The sequence below is a fragment of the Heloderma suspectum genome, chromosome 2, assembly GCF_057233095.1.
Source record: "Heloderma suspectum isolate Gila_16-S chromosome 2, 16-S_ref, whole genome shotgun sequence".
Lineage (NCBI taxonomy): Eukaryota > Metazoa > Chordata > Lepidosauria > Squamata > Helodermatidae > Heloderma > Heloderma suspectum.
Window position 1 is genome coordinate 131,992,477 of NC_139459.1, and position 17,560 is coordinate 132,010,036.

Consider the following 17,560-nt stretch of genomic DNA (forward strand, 5'->3'; position numbering starts at 1 on the left):
GCAAATGGCGGCGGCCCATGGGCGCCGCCATTTGCGTTCCTTATTTTAGCACGTCTAGCCTACGTAAAGATTTATGTAGACTACGGCGAAAATAAGGGCACGCTATTTGGGTTGCCCTTATTTTCGCCGTAGTCTACGTACATCTTTACGTAGACTAGACGTGCCAAAATAAGGAACGCAAATGGCGGCGCCCATGGGCTGCCGCCATTTGCGTATGCTTTTTTTTTTTTCAAAGTCACCCGTGATAGGCTACGTGATGATTTACGTAGCCTATCACGGCTGACTTTGGAAATCTAGCCGTGATAGGCTACGTAAATCGTTACGTAGCCTATCACGGGGTCTTTTTTTTTTTTTTACTTTTTGTTTTGCGGCCGGGGAGACGGGGCGCTTCTCCCCGGCCTGAATTTCACCCGGGCGAGGCAGGAAGCCTCCCCCCCGGCCTGAATTTCGGCCAGGTGAGGCGGGAAGCCTCCCCCCCTTCGCCTGAACTTCGGGGGGAAAAGCAAAGCACCTCCCCCCCACCGCGAAGCCAAGCTGCGAAAAGGTAAGTGACTTTCGTACATCCCTACCTCCAAGTCATTAAGAAAAATGTTGAAGAGCACTGGGCCCAGGACTGAGCCCTGCGGTACCCCACTCGTTACCTCTCCCCAGTTTGAGAAGGTCCCATTGATAAGCACTCTTTGAGTCCGATTCTGTAGCCAACTGTGGATCCACCAGATCGTTGTTTCATCTAGCCCACTTTGAGCTAGTTTGCTCATCAGGATATCATGGGGCACTTTGTCGAAAGCTTTGCTGAAGTCGAGGTATATGATGTCTACAGCATTCCCACGGTCTACAAGGGAGGTTACTTGATCCAAAAATGAGATCAGATTTGTCTGGCAGGACTTGTTTTTGACAAATCCATGTTGGCTTTGAGTAATCACGGCATTGTTTTCAAGGTGCTTCCAGATGGATTGCTTTATCATCTGCTCCACAATTCTCCCAGGGATTGATGTCAGACTGACTGGTCTGTAGTTCCCAGGTTCCTCCTTTTTACCCTTTTTGAAGACAGGGACAACATTAGCCCTCCTCCACTCATCTGGCACTTCCCCCGTCCTCCATGATTTCTCAAAGAGAATAGACAGCAGTTCTGAGAGTTCTTCTGCCAGTTCCTTTATTACTCTAGGATGCAGTTCATCTGGCCCTGGAGATTTGATCTCATTCAAAGTAATTAGGTGTTCCTTGACCATATGCCTATCGATCTCAAGCTGCAATCCTGCCCCTTCAGCCTGTACTTCGCCTTTGCCAGAAGGGTCATAGACCCTCTTTTGGGAGAAGACTGAGCCAAAGTAGGAATTGAGCACCTCTGCCTTTTTTTTTTGTCATCTGTTATCATTTTGCCATCCTTATTTAATATCTGAACCACCATTTCTTTCCTCTGCCTTTTACTATGCATGTAGCTGAAGAAAGCCTTTTTGTTGTTTTTCGCATCCCTCGCTAACCTCAGCTCGTTCTCAGCTTTAGCCTTCCTGACACCATCCCTGCAATTCTGTGCTACCTGCCTGTAGTCTTCCTTTGTTACTTGGCCTTCTTTCCACTTCCTATATGTGTCCTTTTTTGTTTTCAGGTCATCCCTAAGCTTTTTGTGAAGCCACATTGGCTTCTTCTGTTGTCTTCCACCTTTTCTTCTTGTTGGAATTGTTTGTGATTGTGCCTTGAGAATGTCCTTTTTTAAAAGCTCCCACCCATCTTGGACTCCTTTTCTCGTTAGCGTCTCTTGCCATGGGACCTTACTGATCATTGTTCTGAGTTTATTAAAATCAGCTTTCCTAAAATCCAGGGTACGCGTTTGACTACACTCGGCTTTTGCTTCCCTTAGAACCAAGAACTGAAGTACAACATGGTCACTTTCCCCCAGAGTTCCTGTAACTGCTACTTTATCCACTAAGTCATCTCTGTTGGTTAGGATCAAGTCAAGGATAGCTGATCCTCTAGTTCCTTCCTCTACTTTCTGTAGGAGGAAGTTATCCGCCACACAAGTCAGGAATTTCCTGGAGGGGCCATGTTTTGCAGAATTTGTCTCCCAACAAATATCGGGGAAATTGAAGTCCCCCATTACTACTATATCATGCTTCCTTAAAACATTGGCTATTTGCTTTTCAAAAGTTTCATCCTCGTCTTCTCCTTGACTGGGTGGCCGGTAGTAGACTCCGACCACCAGGTTCTTTTTATTCTTTGCTCCATTTATTTTGATCCAGATGCTCTCGATGGGGCTACCAAGCTCATCCTCCTGTATTTCTGTGCAGAGATATGTATTTTTCACATACAGTGCAACCCCACCTCCCTTTCTGTTCCTCCTGTTCTTTTTGAACAGGTTATATCCTTCAAAAATATAATATTTTTATATATTATATTAAAATATCTTTCTCAAACCTTCTCATTATGTAAACACAAAACTTGGCCAAGACACAGCTCTTGGGAAATGCATTCTGAATGGAGTGGATCTGTGACAACCAAAATACAAAAATATAAGAGATCTACTACATTTGCCTTCTGTGTGTATTCAAAAAAACAGCTGCATCTTTCTCATGGCATGAAGTCTATGTCATATATATGCCAGCCAATAAAGCCAGGAAACGCTTGAGTTCACTGAAGTGTAGTTGTGATGGGAGGAAGATGTTTTCAATGTCGGAAGCAAGCTATGAAAATGGGAGCTCACACTGACTCACTCCGATTTCACAGGGATTAATCTCAGCTAAATTGTTCTTCTAAAAAACCATTTTCTTATAAACAGCACATGTGAAGATCCCGCAGCTCATCATAAAAGGATGATTTCATCAGTCACTAAAATTACCTTTTCTTCTTCTGTTACCATAGATTTGTTTATAATAAGTGCAGACATTTTGTTTCCTCTTCATCTCTTAAAAGGCCATAATTTCCAGGTGCAATTGTAAGGATGCAGCACCTCAAAATGAGGTCCTCATTGTACCATCATAAAGTGCAAAGGCAGTTCAAGGGTCAGAGTCTAATTTCCCCTACTTTTGATACCCAGGACACTGGTGAGTGGTGTTTTTGTTTTTGTTTTCTGGATTGAAGTTAGAGTTACAGTTCACTGTTACACTAAAGAAATACATCTATATTTTCCTGGTCTACTTTCAGAAGAGTGGGGCAGGCACCCTCCTTGCAACTGCAGGGCGTAGTAGTCCAGTTTATTTCTCCTCCTATTTTCTTCTTTCTCTTCGAAGTGCTTGCCCTTTGTTTCTTCGTTTGCCTTGACAGACATTTCTCATTAACAGCTGGGAAACGCTGTGGGTCAGGTGAGATTGGGTATTCATACTGTGTATTTTAAATACATACATACATACATACACACACCAATAAAATGGGCCAATAAAAGAACATTCTTTCCCTCCTGGCATCTTGCCCAGGCAATCTGGGCTCCAAGACTGTGCTTTTGGGGCAACGGGGATGCTTCAAGGACTCCCTTCGCCCTATCAAGAATTACTGTGAGCCTAGAAAAAATACTAGAAATTCTTGATAGGGTGGCCAGGTGTACTACTTCACAGAGGACAGTCCTCTACTGAAGGCATTCTCTATTTGATGGCCTGTCCAGTCCAAGCCTGTCTTCAAGTAAAGAAAAAGGAAAAACCATAAGGGAGAAGCAGGGGCCTTGACATTGCCATCAACAACTGGCACCCAGACAACAGAGCATATTTCTATTTAAATTATAGCAATTATTTCAAAATGTGCATCTATACATATACATTAGCATATGCAAATATTATGCAAATCTATGCGCTCTTTGCCCTCTTTTTTTTAGTGACACGGGTCCTCTTTTTGGGTGATGGGCAAGTGGCCACCCTATCCTTGAATGCTTTTAAGCTTCTGCAGGGCTTTTGTATGCTCAGGATGTTACACATTTCCATTTCAATGCCCTGTCCCCAGTGCAATGACAGCATAAGGGCAATTTTAAACTCTTCAGGCTGAGTGGTTGTTTTAATGATTGTAAATACAGCTAAACCTTCTGCTCCCACCTTCTCCAGTTTTCACCAAGGTTGCCTGTTAAGCACAACTCAACTTGTGGCATCAAGGGCCTTCATGTTGTTTTTTTAATGCTGGAAGCCACTCCGAGAGCTTCGGCTATGGGGCAGTATAGAAATGTTGTTGTTGTTGTTGTTGTTGTTGTTGTCATTACACCCCAACAGGGGCCCACAGATAAGAGCCCCCTCGAGTTGCTCCTCTTCATTATTGCAACCTGCTTGTTCACTTCACTCTCACTCTTGGCCCAGACAACAGTGGTTGAGAAGGAGGGGCAGTAGATGCCACTGCCTACTTGCACACCAACTCTCTGCCTGTCAAACAAGCAAGTGGTAGCAATGGTGAGAAAAAGAATGAGGAGGAATAGCAACTGGTGACAGTAGCAGTGAGAAGGTAGACTCACTGAGGGAGAGGGACCATTGAGGGTGTCTTGCTCAAGAGCCTCCAAAACCCTGAAGCCAGCACTGGGTGGCATAAACTGGTCCATTTTACCCTGCAGTCAATAAGGTTTGCAGACTTTCAATACTAGTTGCTGTTAACTCACAGAGAAAACAGGATGACTCCTGACACCAGATGGTATTTTTGTTTGGGTATTTGTGGGCTCAGGTGTGAGAGGCATATATATGAGTTAAAGGAAAGCAGGGCAACCACTTTCCTCCTTCTGTCTCTGTCTAAAAGCATCCCTGTGCAGAATCAGACTCAGATCTTCACTTGTGCTTGTCCTAATCAGCAATGAACTCCAAAAACTATCTCCAGTGCCTACCAGACTTCTACTTGCTCAGCCCTTCAACAGAACCTAGCCATGGATGCACAGTTAAGTTCTCTCTCTTTCAGCAGGCAGCTTGGGAAAAAAATATCACAGGGCAGGTCTCCAACTCTCTTTCCAGCTCTTTGTGCAGGGCCTGCAGGTTCTTCATCCTTCCTTCTCCACCCTTCTAGTTTTCTCTCTGCTGCAGCTGCAGTTGCAGTACAAGCTCAGAGACAATCTCAGACTGGCTGAGTCTGCGACAAGGCCTCAGCTACTAGGCCCCAAAGGTGCAAGGCTATACAGACTGAATTAGGTAGGCAAAGAGGCACGAGGTCCCCAGACAAACTGAAGAACAGTCAGGTATATTGATATTAGCAAGTTTGTGCCCTGGATTTTATACTAGAGTGTTGTAACACACATTCCTTACTACGGGGAACAACTATGAAGTTTTTGAGCAGCCATTTTGCGAAGAGCCCAGCCCCCATTAACCTCTAGTATACCATAACAGTAAATATAAGCAGAACCTTCAACATATTTTACAGGGACAATAATGATTTTATCACAGAGAGCAAATCCTAGTCACCACAGTTATAATCAGGATGTGTGTATGTGTGTGTGAGCTCATCAGTTATGCTTCTTGCGGAGGGGAGGTGAATAGGTTAGCGAAGGGTGTACTGAGATTGTGCAGGCCGCGGCTTGAGGGACAAAGTCATATTCTCCACAGGGCTGGCAAATTACAAGAACATCACTACAATTTTCACCTGCACACTTGCCGCCCAACCCTATAGCACCAACATCGAGAGGCTCATTAGTGAAAGTGTGGCGCTCAGAAGCAAAAAAAGGGCCTGACTCTGTGGAAACAGAAAACTTATATCTGCATATCCATCATAATATGCCACCATTAGCTGACTGAGATCCCAAGCTAGCTGTTGGCATTGGTTGCAGAAGAAGGAACATAGGCTGCAAGACAGGCCTCAGGCGCAAGAACAGGAGTACTTTAAGGGCACCTAGAAGGATATGGTGAAGTGTAACCTGCCTGAAGATGGTGAAGAAGATGAGGTTTGGGCAAAAATAAGCACTTGTTTTAATATGGTTTGGGCAATTATCTTTAAGTATGGAAACTGAACTGCCTGTCATTTAAGTTTTCAATAAGCTCATACACATACGTCTAATTTCCCCCCCCCCTTTTTCCAGCTTCACATCTATCAGCATTCCAGCTGCACCGTTTTTCCCAACTGCACATTTTGTGTCCAACTGCACCCTAAAGAAAACCTGCCAGATAACTAGTCTACTATTTGTACATGCTACAGCATGAAGGGGGAACCTCCAGCTGGCAGGCCACATTCATCCCACCCAGCTTCCCCATTTGGCCTACCAAGCTCTCCCATGAGGCACCTCCCCATCATCAGCACTCCACTTTCTTCCCAAAGTCACACTCCCTCAGAGAAGGGAGAAAGGGTGGGGGAGAGCGGCTGCTGTCTGAGCTGCAGCCTCAGTCAGAAGCTGGCTTCACTCCACCCTTGCCTTTTCCAGGCCAGGATGGACCAAAACTAGTGTCCAACTGAGCTACTCGCCACTGGCTTGGTCCGCTTTACTCTGCTCTCTCCTTTCTTGGCTGGGAAAGACAAGAGGGAGTGAAGACAGCGCACTAGGTAGCCACTGTTTCATGGTACCTTCTGACACTTTGAAGTGTCACTTTCCCAGGGCTTTGCTTGTCCATCACTTTTCCTGATGGGAAGGTGAGCGCTGAGTGAAGTCAGCTCACTATGTGTGTCTCTGTGTGTGTCTGTGTGAAACGTGTGTAAGCATGTGTGTGTAGGAGAGAGAGAGAATGTGAGAATGTTTGGGAGTGTTATTGAGGGACTTGCATGACCCCTCCCACTGCAGGCATGCTGCCCTCAATGCCTTAGCCTGGGGCCAATTCAGTCCTTCGGCTTAAAAATGGTCCTGGCCCCTGTGGTACAGGAAATTGCAATTGTGCCAAAAATGTGGGGGCAGGAGTTGAATAAAGTGAAATTCAAGGGGTATCTAGCAATAGTAAAACTATGTAAGCCAATCAGATCAAAGTAAAAACAAATTATAGAAGTCTGTAATAAAAGCGCTGGCTGCAAAATTATTACAGACAAGGACTCAGTTAAGCAGATCACTGAAATGTGAAATACACTATAGCTTGGAAAGCCCACAGAAATCTATTCCTGACTATGTATGAAGTATTTGGCTATAAGCTTCCATATATTTCTTATAGAGTCTTCAGCCATGAATGGACAATGTGAAAAGCAATAACTACTCCCCATTCTATTTCTTTCCTGAACAGGGAAAGGCATATACTTTGCAAAGCTGTGCATACATTTCTGTGGATTTTCTGCTTTAAATTTCAGTGATCTGCTGAACTGAATGAGTCCATGTCCATACTAATTTTCTTTTGAAGTCTATATTATATTATATTAGTCCATAACCCAAGGACTCACCCAGCTCAGCAGAGCAGTGAAACTGAAATGTAAGGCAGGATGTCTCCAGAAATGTATATTAATGTTTTACTATTGCTAGATATCTCTTGTGTTTCAGTTCCTACATCAGGAAACAGTAATTGGCCCATTTGGAACAGTAACTGCTCCCAGGCACATGTACAATTGATATCCATAGAAGCCTGGTTCAGATGTAACAGGAAACCATGTTTTCTCACTATATGTACAAGCCTGCCCAAGCCTCAGACTCAAATACCACCCTCCCCTCTTTTCTACTTTTGCATGCCAGGAAAAGGAGAAACTAACCACAGTTTTTGGTGACATCCAGATGGAGCAACTGTGGTTTGTTTAAATTATGGTTTGAAATAGTGATATGCCCAAAAACTTATTCTGCATTTAAAAAAAAAAATCATTCAATCTTATATATATAATTCAAAGTTGGGAATTAGTTGGTCATCCCTTTTTGACTGCCTTCCTGTTGACTGATTCTGATAAAACAGACTTCATGGGAAAGCTCTTGACACACAGATTCCACAAATAACAAGTTTTCACTATAAGTCAAAGTCAGGATGCGCAGCCAAGACAAGAAGTGTGTGCCTGTTGCCTGACCTGGCCTGGCATGCATGCTTACGACGGGTGGCCATACAGTTTACAATTGATTCAAGCTGCCACTCAAACTGGACAAGACTTCCATCTCAACGATCAAGCCTGGCAGAGTTCATGAATCTCTTCTTAGATCTATCTGCCTACACCTGTCTTCTGCCATGGACAATTCTACATTGCCATGAGTTGTGTGTTTTTATTGGCAAACCTCAAGATTCAAGTCATCGATGGACCAGTACAAGGATGTTACAGTGGCCATCCTGGAGTTTAGACCAAGAACATTGTATTTAAGGAAGTTCTGTAAAGATAAAAGATGTAACACTTTGAATGTTGACTTAAACCTTTTATTAGATTTGATTTTTCTCTGCAAACTGTGTTCATGGGTAACCAACTGGCTTGCTTGATAGAAAATAAATTGCTTTTGGAGGGAAAAAACAAAGAAGAAAAAAACCACTCATGGAATTCTCATGGGTAGCGTACAGGGTTCTTATGCCCTTAGTTATGAGGTAGCCAATGGCTGTGTGTAGATGCCCTGTCTTTCATTGTACAATTATATCTTCTGCAGCCTCTCCAACTTCCATGCTTCAATTAAACTTTAATTATTAAAGCCCAGGAGATGATGTCATAAGGTAACTCCTCCCATGGGCCTTTTCCAGATCAGGGAGTATGGGCAGGTGGGGAGGCTGCACAGTGATGTGTAATAAAATATTAAAGACACACAGCACACTTGGCAATCTCACAATGATTAGGTAAGCTCAAAAACACTGTCAAAAAGAATTCTAAAGGAATTCTAAAGTGCCCTGAGAATGAGGCAAAAAAATGGAAATTTCTTTCAGAGGGTGGGGAAAGGGAAACTTTTGGGAAACTGGAGGACAGATTCACAGCACTAGCTTGAGAACAAACTTGATTCTTAAACCATGGTTTGATCTGAATCATAATTTAAATAAACCACAGTTTCCCATGTTTGAATGTCACAGGAAACTATGGTGCGTTTTACAGATGCTTCCAATCTACTCCTCTGGTGCAAAAGAGGAGAAGAGGAGAGGGGGAGTATGCAAACTCAAGGCTTGTGCAGGCTTGTTCACATAGTACAAAATAATGGGTTTTTGTTACATCTGAACTGGGCCATTGTGAAATAAATGCATGAAGCCACTTCAGACTTGATGGCGTGTACATGCACACACACTTGGTAAACACTCCTAATCCATAGTCTTTGAAGGAGCTCTCAGCCACCCCTGCTGCAAGTGAAGTATTATACTCAACACATACACACACTTACACACAAAATGGCTTGAGGAAGCATCCAGAGAGGCACTCAGTTCTCCCCACCCCCATGAATTGCCTAGATCTCCCTGTGGAGACTCCTTTCACACATGAAAGACCATGGCTGTGAATTGCTCATTTAGGCAGACTTCCTTCATCCCCACACATACTCCCATCATCCCATTAAAGGAGTAAATGTTGTTAAGTGAATGTTTGCAAAATCAAGAGTGAAATGACTTTTTTTGTTTTAAAACCTCAATGTTTAACCACATTTTCCTTAGGGAACAGAATGGAGTGTCCCCAATCCAGTAGGTGTATTGCAGAAGAAAGGACTGAGCATTAAGCAGGAGCTTGCAGCCAAAGAAGAACTGGCAGGTTAGTTCAAATCAGTATCTGAATATCAGTCTTCCCTTGCTGCTTTTTGGCCCTTGTTAATTCCTGAGGCCCCCTATGCCACAAGGCTGTGGTGGCTGCAAAAGCCAATTAATGCATCTCTTCAAGCAGGAGTGGGCAACCTCTGGGAGTCAGGGAACCTCATTGCCCCCCTGGAATGTACTCGGGGCCACGCTCTACTTGGCCACTGCTACACTTGCCACCACAGTTGCTGAAATGGCTGCTGCTACAGTAGCAACAGTCAGGGCCAGTGCCACCCCCCACACACACACACACACACTGCCCGAGATGGGAGGTTACGTCACTGCCCTCTCTCCTCTCCTCTTGGCCATGCCTGCCTTTGCCCCTGATAATGATGGTGATTATGGTTGTGGCTGCCACCACCACGATCTGCCCACCTCCTCCTTCCCCCTCCCTTGTTGCCTTCTCTGTCCCCCTTGGCCACAATGATGGTGGAGGCAGCTACTCGCTTGTCTCCTCCCCAAGAATGAGGGACAGCACCAGCTGCCAGCTGCCCTCCCCCCCCCCAATGACAATGATGCTGGTGGTGGCTGGCCAGCCACCCTCCTCCTCTTTCCCTCCCCCCATGCTGCTGCTCTTGCTTCTCTTCCCACACCCCAGCCACCAATCCTAGTTAGCAATCTAGCTGCTGCCTTTTGTACTAACTGAAGACATGTCCAAGATGTCTACGGAGGCAGCCCCATGTAGCACTGCAATAATCTAACCTACAGGTTACCAGTGGATAGATAACAGTGAGCAGGCTATCATAGGAGGGGTTGGAGCTGGTGCACCAGCCTAACACTGCAATCCTATATATTATTCATAAGTAAGTCCCACTGCATTTAATGGGAGCTACTTTCAGTTAAGTGGGTATATTTATTTATTACATTTCTGTACCACCCAATAGCCAAAGCTCTCTAGGCAGTTTAAAGTTTCACTAGTGAAAAGCACTGCATGCCACAGAAGCCACGTGCGCCTCCAGTGACAATGCTGGATCCAGCAAAGCTCCCAAGTTTCAAACATAATCTTTCAGGGGGAGTTTGACCCATGCAAAATGGGTCAAACCCCAGCTCCATGAGCAGATGAGCTACCTACCAAGATCTTCCATCATAGGTAGATTGAGCTTCAGTGTATTGGTCCTCATCCAGTCTATTACTTATTCCAAGCACTTCTACTTGACTCTGCTTCACCTGACTCCAATGAAAAAGAGAAGTACAGCTGGGTAACACCAGCATATTGATGATACCTTGCCCTAAATCTCTGGATGAACTTTCCCAGTGGGTTCATGTAGAAGGCAACACATGATATCAGGGCTGGCATCAAGTGTAGGCAAGGTTAGGCACCTGCCATGGGCCCACATCCCAGCAGTGACCCACTGACACACTACTTCTCCTCACCATTGCAGCCTGCTTGTTCAGCTACCTCTCACTCTGGCCCAGGCAATGGTGGTGCTGAGAAGGAGGAGCTGATGCCACTGTCTACTTGCTTACTGGCTCTCTGCCTGTCAAGTAAGCAAGTGGTAGCAATGACGAGGAAGGGCCGATTTACATTGCGCCCGCCATCGCAATGAAGTCGGCATACTCTCGGGTTAAACACAATCGCATTAAAACGTGATTATCCACACTCACCCTGTTTCCCCAGTCCAGTACTTCGTCAAATGCACAAGCATGGTTCACACTCCAGCGCTGCGCTGTTTTCCAGCTCTCCAGCAAGGCGGCTCTCATTGGAGGAGCGGCAACTCTTCCTGTTTTAGCCGATCCCCCACCCACCATACCTCTCTTTCTCTGACCCTGTGTGTGTGTAGGGATGGTGCGAGCATCCTGTTGGGGCTTGAAGCCCAGGGAGAAGTTGCCACTCCGCCCACCCCCCAGACACCACTTCCCTCAGAAAGAAGAGGGGAACAAGGCAGCGCCTCTCGTCCTCCTCCCATCATTGCTACAGTGGCGTGAGGGAGGCTGGTTGTTCTTCGTAAGTTCTCCTGGCCTTAGGGGAAATGACCAGCTTGTCCCTCACCACCACCACTGTAGCAGGTGGGGGCAGAGGGAAGAAGGAGGCACCTATCCTCTTCTCTCCCCCCCCCCCGCCACCTGCTGGAGGCCAGGGTGAGAGGCTGGGCATCTCCCGATGCTCTTTTCCCCACGCCAGCCCTTGACAGCCGGTGTGAGGAAGAGGGGCAGCAGTGGCGGCAGCCAGCGCTTGGGTTTGGGGGGGCTGCTAGCATCTTCAAAGCTTCGAAGCCTGCCCTGTGTTTGTCCACCGCTCATGAGAGGATGCTAAAATTGTCCACGGACATTTTTATTGATGTTAGTCTGGAGTAGTGATGACTGTCTGCCTGGATATGTGTGTGTGTTTCTTTCCGTGCTGCGAGCATGGTGGGGAATGTGAACAAAATTATGCTTACCTGGGCTTGCCCGGGCAAGTGTACAGAGAAATAGGGCTGGAGAAGCTACAATTCTTTGAAGATTTGAAGATAATGCCTTAATTTTTTATTTTTTTTTAAGCCAAAGCAGGGGATAGAAGGAGGTAAAACTTAGTGTCATTTGAAGGGAGAGAACAACCCCCTGCTCAGTGTAGGAAGCCAGATTCCCAGGCGGTCGCCCATCCAAGTAATGACCAGGGCTGACCCTGCTGAGCTTCCGAGATCAGACAAGTGCGCGCACATCCAGCCCTTTGCTGGTTGATGAAGAAACTTTGAGCGCTGAGGAAGCTATGCAATCAGTATCCGGAAGACCGCATGGGCGCGTTGAGAGCTGTGATTGGACAGGAGGGGAATACAAACACCGCTGTATATGGGCAGGCATGGGAGGGGATTACGATCTTATACAGTGACGAACACAGAAGAGCAGAGCACATGAATGGGAAATACCAGAGTATCAGGGTATTGAAAGCAGTAGCAGGGAAGCGGGAAATTGCGTTTCCAATATGAGGCATGGACGGCGTAATGTGAAAGACGGAGGGCGAAACCGCATTGGAAGCATAAAAAACTGTAAGTGTAGATTGGCCCAAAGAGGAGGAGGAGGAGCAATAGCAGCTGGTGACAATGGCAGTGAGAAGGTGGACTCACTGACGGAGGGGGCCCATGGAGTGGGGCTTGCCTCGATGGATGGGCTCACCTCCATCTGGGGATGCCAGTCATTTGCCAAGCTGCTGCTGCTGCCTGTGCCTGCTCATTGCATTGCACAAGCCCCTAGACGGCTTAGTGAGTGGCCTGCAAGTGCTGCAGGGCCACCCGCACCTTCCCCAAGCTGCCATTGTTACGCAAAATGGCGTCTCGGGTCTTTCCAGAAAACTAATGTTGCATAGATTGCAGCCGTTAAGAGGCCATCTATGTAATATTAGAGGTGTAAGTGGCCCATTTATGCCTGTAATGTTGCACAGATGGCCCCTTTATGGCTGCAATCTATGCAACATTAGTTTTCTGGAAAGACCCGAGACGCCATTTTGCATAACAATGGCAGCTCGGGGAAGGAGCGGGTGGCTGACCCACGTTCACGGACCTCAAGGTGCCCAGCAAACGAGTCCGGTAAGTGCTACGCCGTCTGCCAAAGAGAGTCTGGGGGGCCGAGCGGGGGTGGGGGAGTCCATCAGACTCCGCCCCCATATCAGGCGCTCTGACATCCCTAGTCTTGCCCACGGGCCCTCAAAAACCTGGAGCTGGCACTGCATGATATAACTTCTTGGGACCCCATAACCTAACTGCCACAGGTAGGGACGTATACAGCTTGTTAACTCTGTTCCATCTGTGTTTTGCAGATTGCCAAGCATCTTTCATTCCATCATCCACTCAGTGATGGAATCAGATCTTTTTTAGGGACGTAGAAAAATTTCATTCTACTTGCACTAATGCACATTAGTGCTAATTTACAGTTGCACTGATGTGCATTAGCACAAGTGCAAATTTGCACAAATCCACCCCCCCCCCAAGTAAAAAGCTGGTCCATAAGTCCACAGAATCCCTCCAGCCAGTCCGCTGCAAAAGCCAGTCCACTGTGGAATCTGTAGGTCAGATTCACAGAAATCTGAATTGAATCCATTGCAGATTTCTCTGACATCCTCAGCCACAGGGTCAAGCGGTAGTTTCTTAGGACCGCCTTCTGGATCCAGCCATCCAAGCCAGAACAGAACCACTGAAGTACGGATCCTCCGATTCCCAACCCAAACAGGCTATCCAGAAGGACACCATGAGCAATAGTATCAAAACTGCAAAGACTCTATAAGAATGAGCACAGTCATACTTCCTTTGTCTTTCTCCCAGCATGGGTAATCTGTCAGGGCAACCAAAGCTGCTTCCATGCGGAAAACCTGGGGGAATTGCAAGTTGTACAGGCCTTGTCTAAATGGAGAGAAAAATAGTGGCTGCATATATCATCACAGAGCAAATATGTTTTGTTTTATTTTATTTAATATAATCCCCTTTCCTAGCCAAATGTAAAAGCCTTTTGCAAAAAGAAGTATAAAATATAACAGCAAAATGTAAATATGTTTGAACCACATATTATTGTATGAAGATAGATTATTAATGATTAAGATTTATGTTCCAATATTGCATTTGTTTGTATATTGATTTTCTTTCTTTGCAGCCTCCATGGAAATGCAAAATCTTTGGAGCAGAAGTAATTTATGTGCCTATTGAATATCTTATCAATTCAGTTTCGCATATCAGGAAAAAATACTTCTCATCCAGATGATTCCTTCAGTATCTGTACTTAATTTCTTTCTAAATGTCAATGTGACACAGCAATGGTAAGAGAGAGAGAGAGCAATTTTCCAGTTAACATTCTCTGCAAAGCGAAGTACAACTAGTACTACAAATGAATGCAAATTTTCTTGTTTCTTTCTGTGGAAATGTCTTTATTTACTTTCTTCAGAGACTGTTATGCTACAAGCTTACACACTGCCTGGAGAAAGAGTGAATAACTATGTTCATTATCATTATAAATATTATTATTTTTAATTGGACAGATGTTTGTAAGGCCATGCCATTTTGTTAATGTATTCTATTAACTATAAGTATAGTTGTTACTACTTCCCTGTTTTGCACTTACTCTACTGATGTTGTTATGGACACAAAATAAACAATTTGCACATTTGAGAGCTAGGCCTTATTAGGGGTGTGCACTGAAGACAAGATTTGGTTCAGATCCTGCTTTGTGCTTCAGAAAGCAGGTTGCTTTGCCTTGGATCACTTTGGGCATGGCCTCCTTTCTTGGATCTAGAGTGGAACCTTTCTTTGGAAATCTGAGGCTTCCTATGTCTTCCCCATGAGAAAATGGCTGACCTGAAAGTTGCCATTCTTCAACAGGAATTTCAAAGAGAGCCTCCAGCATGAAAGACCTTAATAAGAATTACTAATGAAGTTTGATTCTATTAATTTGGGCTGGAATACAGACATTGGTTTCTTGTACCATTATAGGTGCTAATATACTTAACAATACTAAATGACTGCTGTTTTTACTGATCTCTGTGCTTATTTTTCATACATGTGGGGAGCAATCCTATGGCTGCTAGACAGTGGCTAGACTGCCATAGGATATGTTGTTTTCCGGGAACTGACCTCCCCCCACTTCTGCATTGCCTCGGAAGCAGTGTGGAACAGCCCCATCCTCCGCACTCGCAAGAGGAGCACAGAGCGGCCGGAAAGGGACGTGGCTGGGGGCGTTCCAGGGCGGGAAGAGCGTAACTGCCTGTAAGACATATTCTATGTGCTGTACAGCAGCCTCTTCCCCTGCTCTGTCCTCCTGCGGCTAGACAGCCGCAATCGGCTGTTTAGCTGAAAAAGCAGGGCAGGAGAAGCGCAGAGGGAACAATCCCCTCTGTACTTCTCCTGCCCTGCTTTGGATAGGCGTTGCCTCCGAGTTTGGAGGCAGCTGCCTATCTAGATAGGATTGCTCCCTTAAGCTTTAAATGAACTTTAAACTGCACTTCCTGAATTTGTTTGCCATTTAATCCCACTGCTCACAATTATGTTTTCCTCTACACCCATGTGTATAGGAGGATGGCAACTCAGGATGGCACTTCACGCATCTGATGAAGTGGACTCTAGTCCATGAATATGCCATAATAAATGTGTCAGTCTTTAAGTTGCTACAAGATGTTTTGTTGTTTTTGCTGCAACCGACAAATGCAACTACCTCTTTGGAAGTTGTTGTTCTTCTTCTAACATGAGAGGATTTAATTATCCTAAGGTGGTCATTTGACCTGGATAACCTTGTCCTGGATCAAGGGTCAAGGCTTCCAGGTTCCGAGGTCTAATGGAAAGGGGAACTCGGTAGGGGCGCTCAGAAAGCTTGATCAATATGCCATATGTTTCCTGTTTTTCTCCTACAGTTAGAAATTGCTGCTTGCTAACCAATGGCTTCTGTAAGCTTTGCAATATCTGTACTAATTTAGGAATCATCATATGATAAGGAATAATCTTGAGTAATGTATGACATGTGCAATAGTATGCTGTATTATGATTGGCCATTAGGCTGTACTGTGATTGGCCCTTGGGTTGTCTCATTTCTCAGGTATAAGAATGTGTTCTTGTTAGAAGAAGGTTGTTGTTCCCACCTGTTGGCGACCAACCTTCATACATGAATAAAGAAGTGTTTAAGTCACCCTCGACCTCCAGCCTCATTCCTTATTGAGTGGAGAACCCAACAAACATTACAGGAGCATAATGTAAGAAAGGATTGCAAAATGTCTTTCAGACTGAGGGCTGAATCCCATTTCAGAGAAGCTCCCGGGGGCCACATTCAGTGGTGGGTGGGGCTGAAGGCAAAAGGAATGGGGCTAAAACTACCAAAACTGCCACCATATTTTAGCTTATAGCTCGTGCTGCCAGCAACTAAGCCTTAGCAGAGGCATTTCAACCTTTTAGGATGGAGAAAAAACTGCACAAAAGCTGGGAAACCACCAAACGGTCAGTGGTTAGTGGAACATGGCCTTCTGGGGAACCCCAGAGGGCCAGATTGGGACCACTGGAAAGCTAGATTTGACCCACAGCCCTGAAGTTTTACACCTCTGATATAAAGGAAGGACTCTGAGTAAGTGAAAACAGGACTGGTGGCCTGTGAGGAGAGGACCAAGGACTGTTGCTTTCCCTTGCAGTTTGCATCTTGACTCCCTTGCTTACATCTTCTGGATCTATTTGCTGTTCAGGTCTTGCATTTGGGCAAGTGGTTGCACTAGATGAGTCTTGGTATCTTGTCTTCATATGATCCATGAGCTGAGCTACATGGACAGCAGAATCATGTCATGTGGACCTGGCTGGATTACATAGTCCCAACAATGGATGGAGGATTGTGCATTTTGGATGCTGAGTGTGGGTACTGCTTGGTGTGGCTCCTTCCTAGGCAGTCATGTTGGAAGTGTAAGGGCATGGGTGGGAGGAGTCCATACCATGGCTTATTTCCATGTGAGGTCCTTCTGTACAACCTCAGACTTCCCATAGTTCTGAGTGGCACAGGAAGGAGCCACACTCCACTAGCTCCCACACCACCAAATCCAATGTTGGAAGGATCCTAAATCGGGATGGATGAGAATTTTGTTTCATTTTAAAAAAATAAGAATTAACCAAAATTTGCAGATGTCTTCATAACTGAGATGAAAAGAACTTGAGATTTTAAAGAAATTGAATGTGGGGAAAAGCAAGACTGACAGATTCATCCATCCCAAGTCCTGGAAACATTTTCCTATGGTGCTGCCCCATTTGGCAGGCCAAGTATAACTTTTAAACCCCACCCCCATGCTGTGCGTTGGCCAAAAATGCACACAGCATCTCCATGCCAGCGTCATGTTCTATCATGACTGATGCCACATCCATGGAAATTCTTGCACACACTGGACCAATGTACAAGTGAAGATGCTTTCCAACCTTATGCATGGAGCTTCACCATGGGGAAGTCGTGTTCAGCAGCTGCTTTGTGGGGAGGGGCTGTAGTGTTTGAGTCAGTCCTGAGATAAGCTATCCTTCATTTTTAATCTGAAATGATAAACATCTTTCCTTAAAAATTAGACTCTAAGGTTGATCTTGAAGTCCAAATCAGCCTCCCATCAGTAGCAACAGATGACAAAACACACTGGAGTG

At 45.3% G+C, this 17,560-nt stretch overlaps 1 long non-coding RNA gene across 1 annotated transcript; it reads left to right on the top strand.

The window, feature by feature from the left end:
* The first annotated feature begins 5,404 nt into the window (after positions 1-5,404).
* Positions 5,405-16,086, top strand: LOC146352753 (uncharacterized). The gene is made up of 3 exons (XR_014787378.1): positions 5,405-5,824; positions 9,378-9,471; positions 14,070-16,086. It is a non-coding gene; the product is annotated as an uncharacterized LOC146352753 (long non-coding RNA).
* Positions 16,087-17,560: the final 1,474 nt, after the last annotated feature.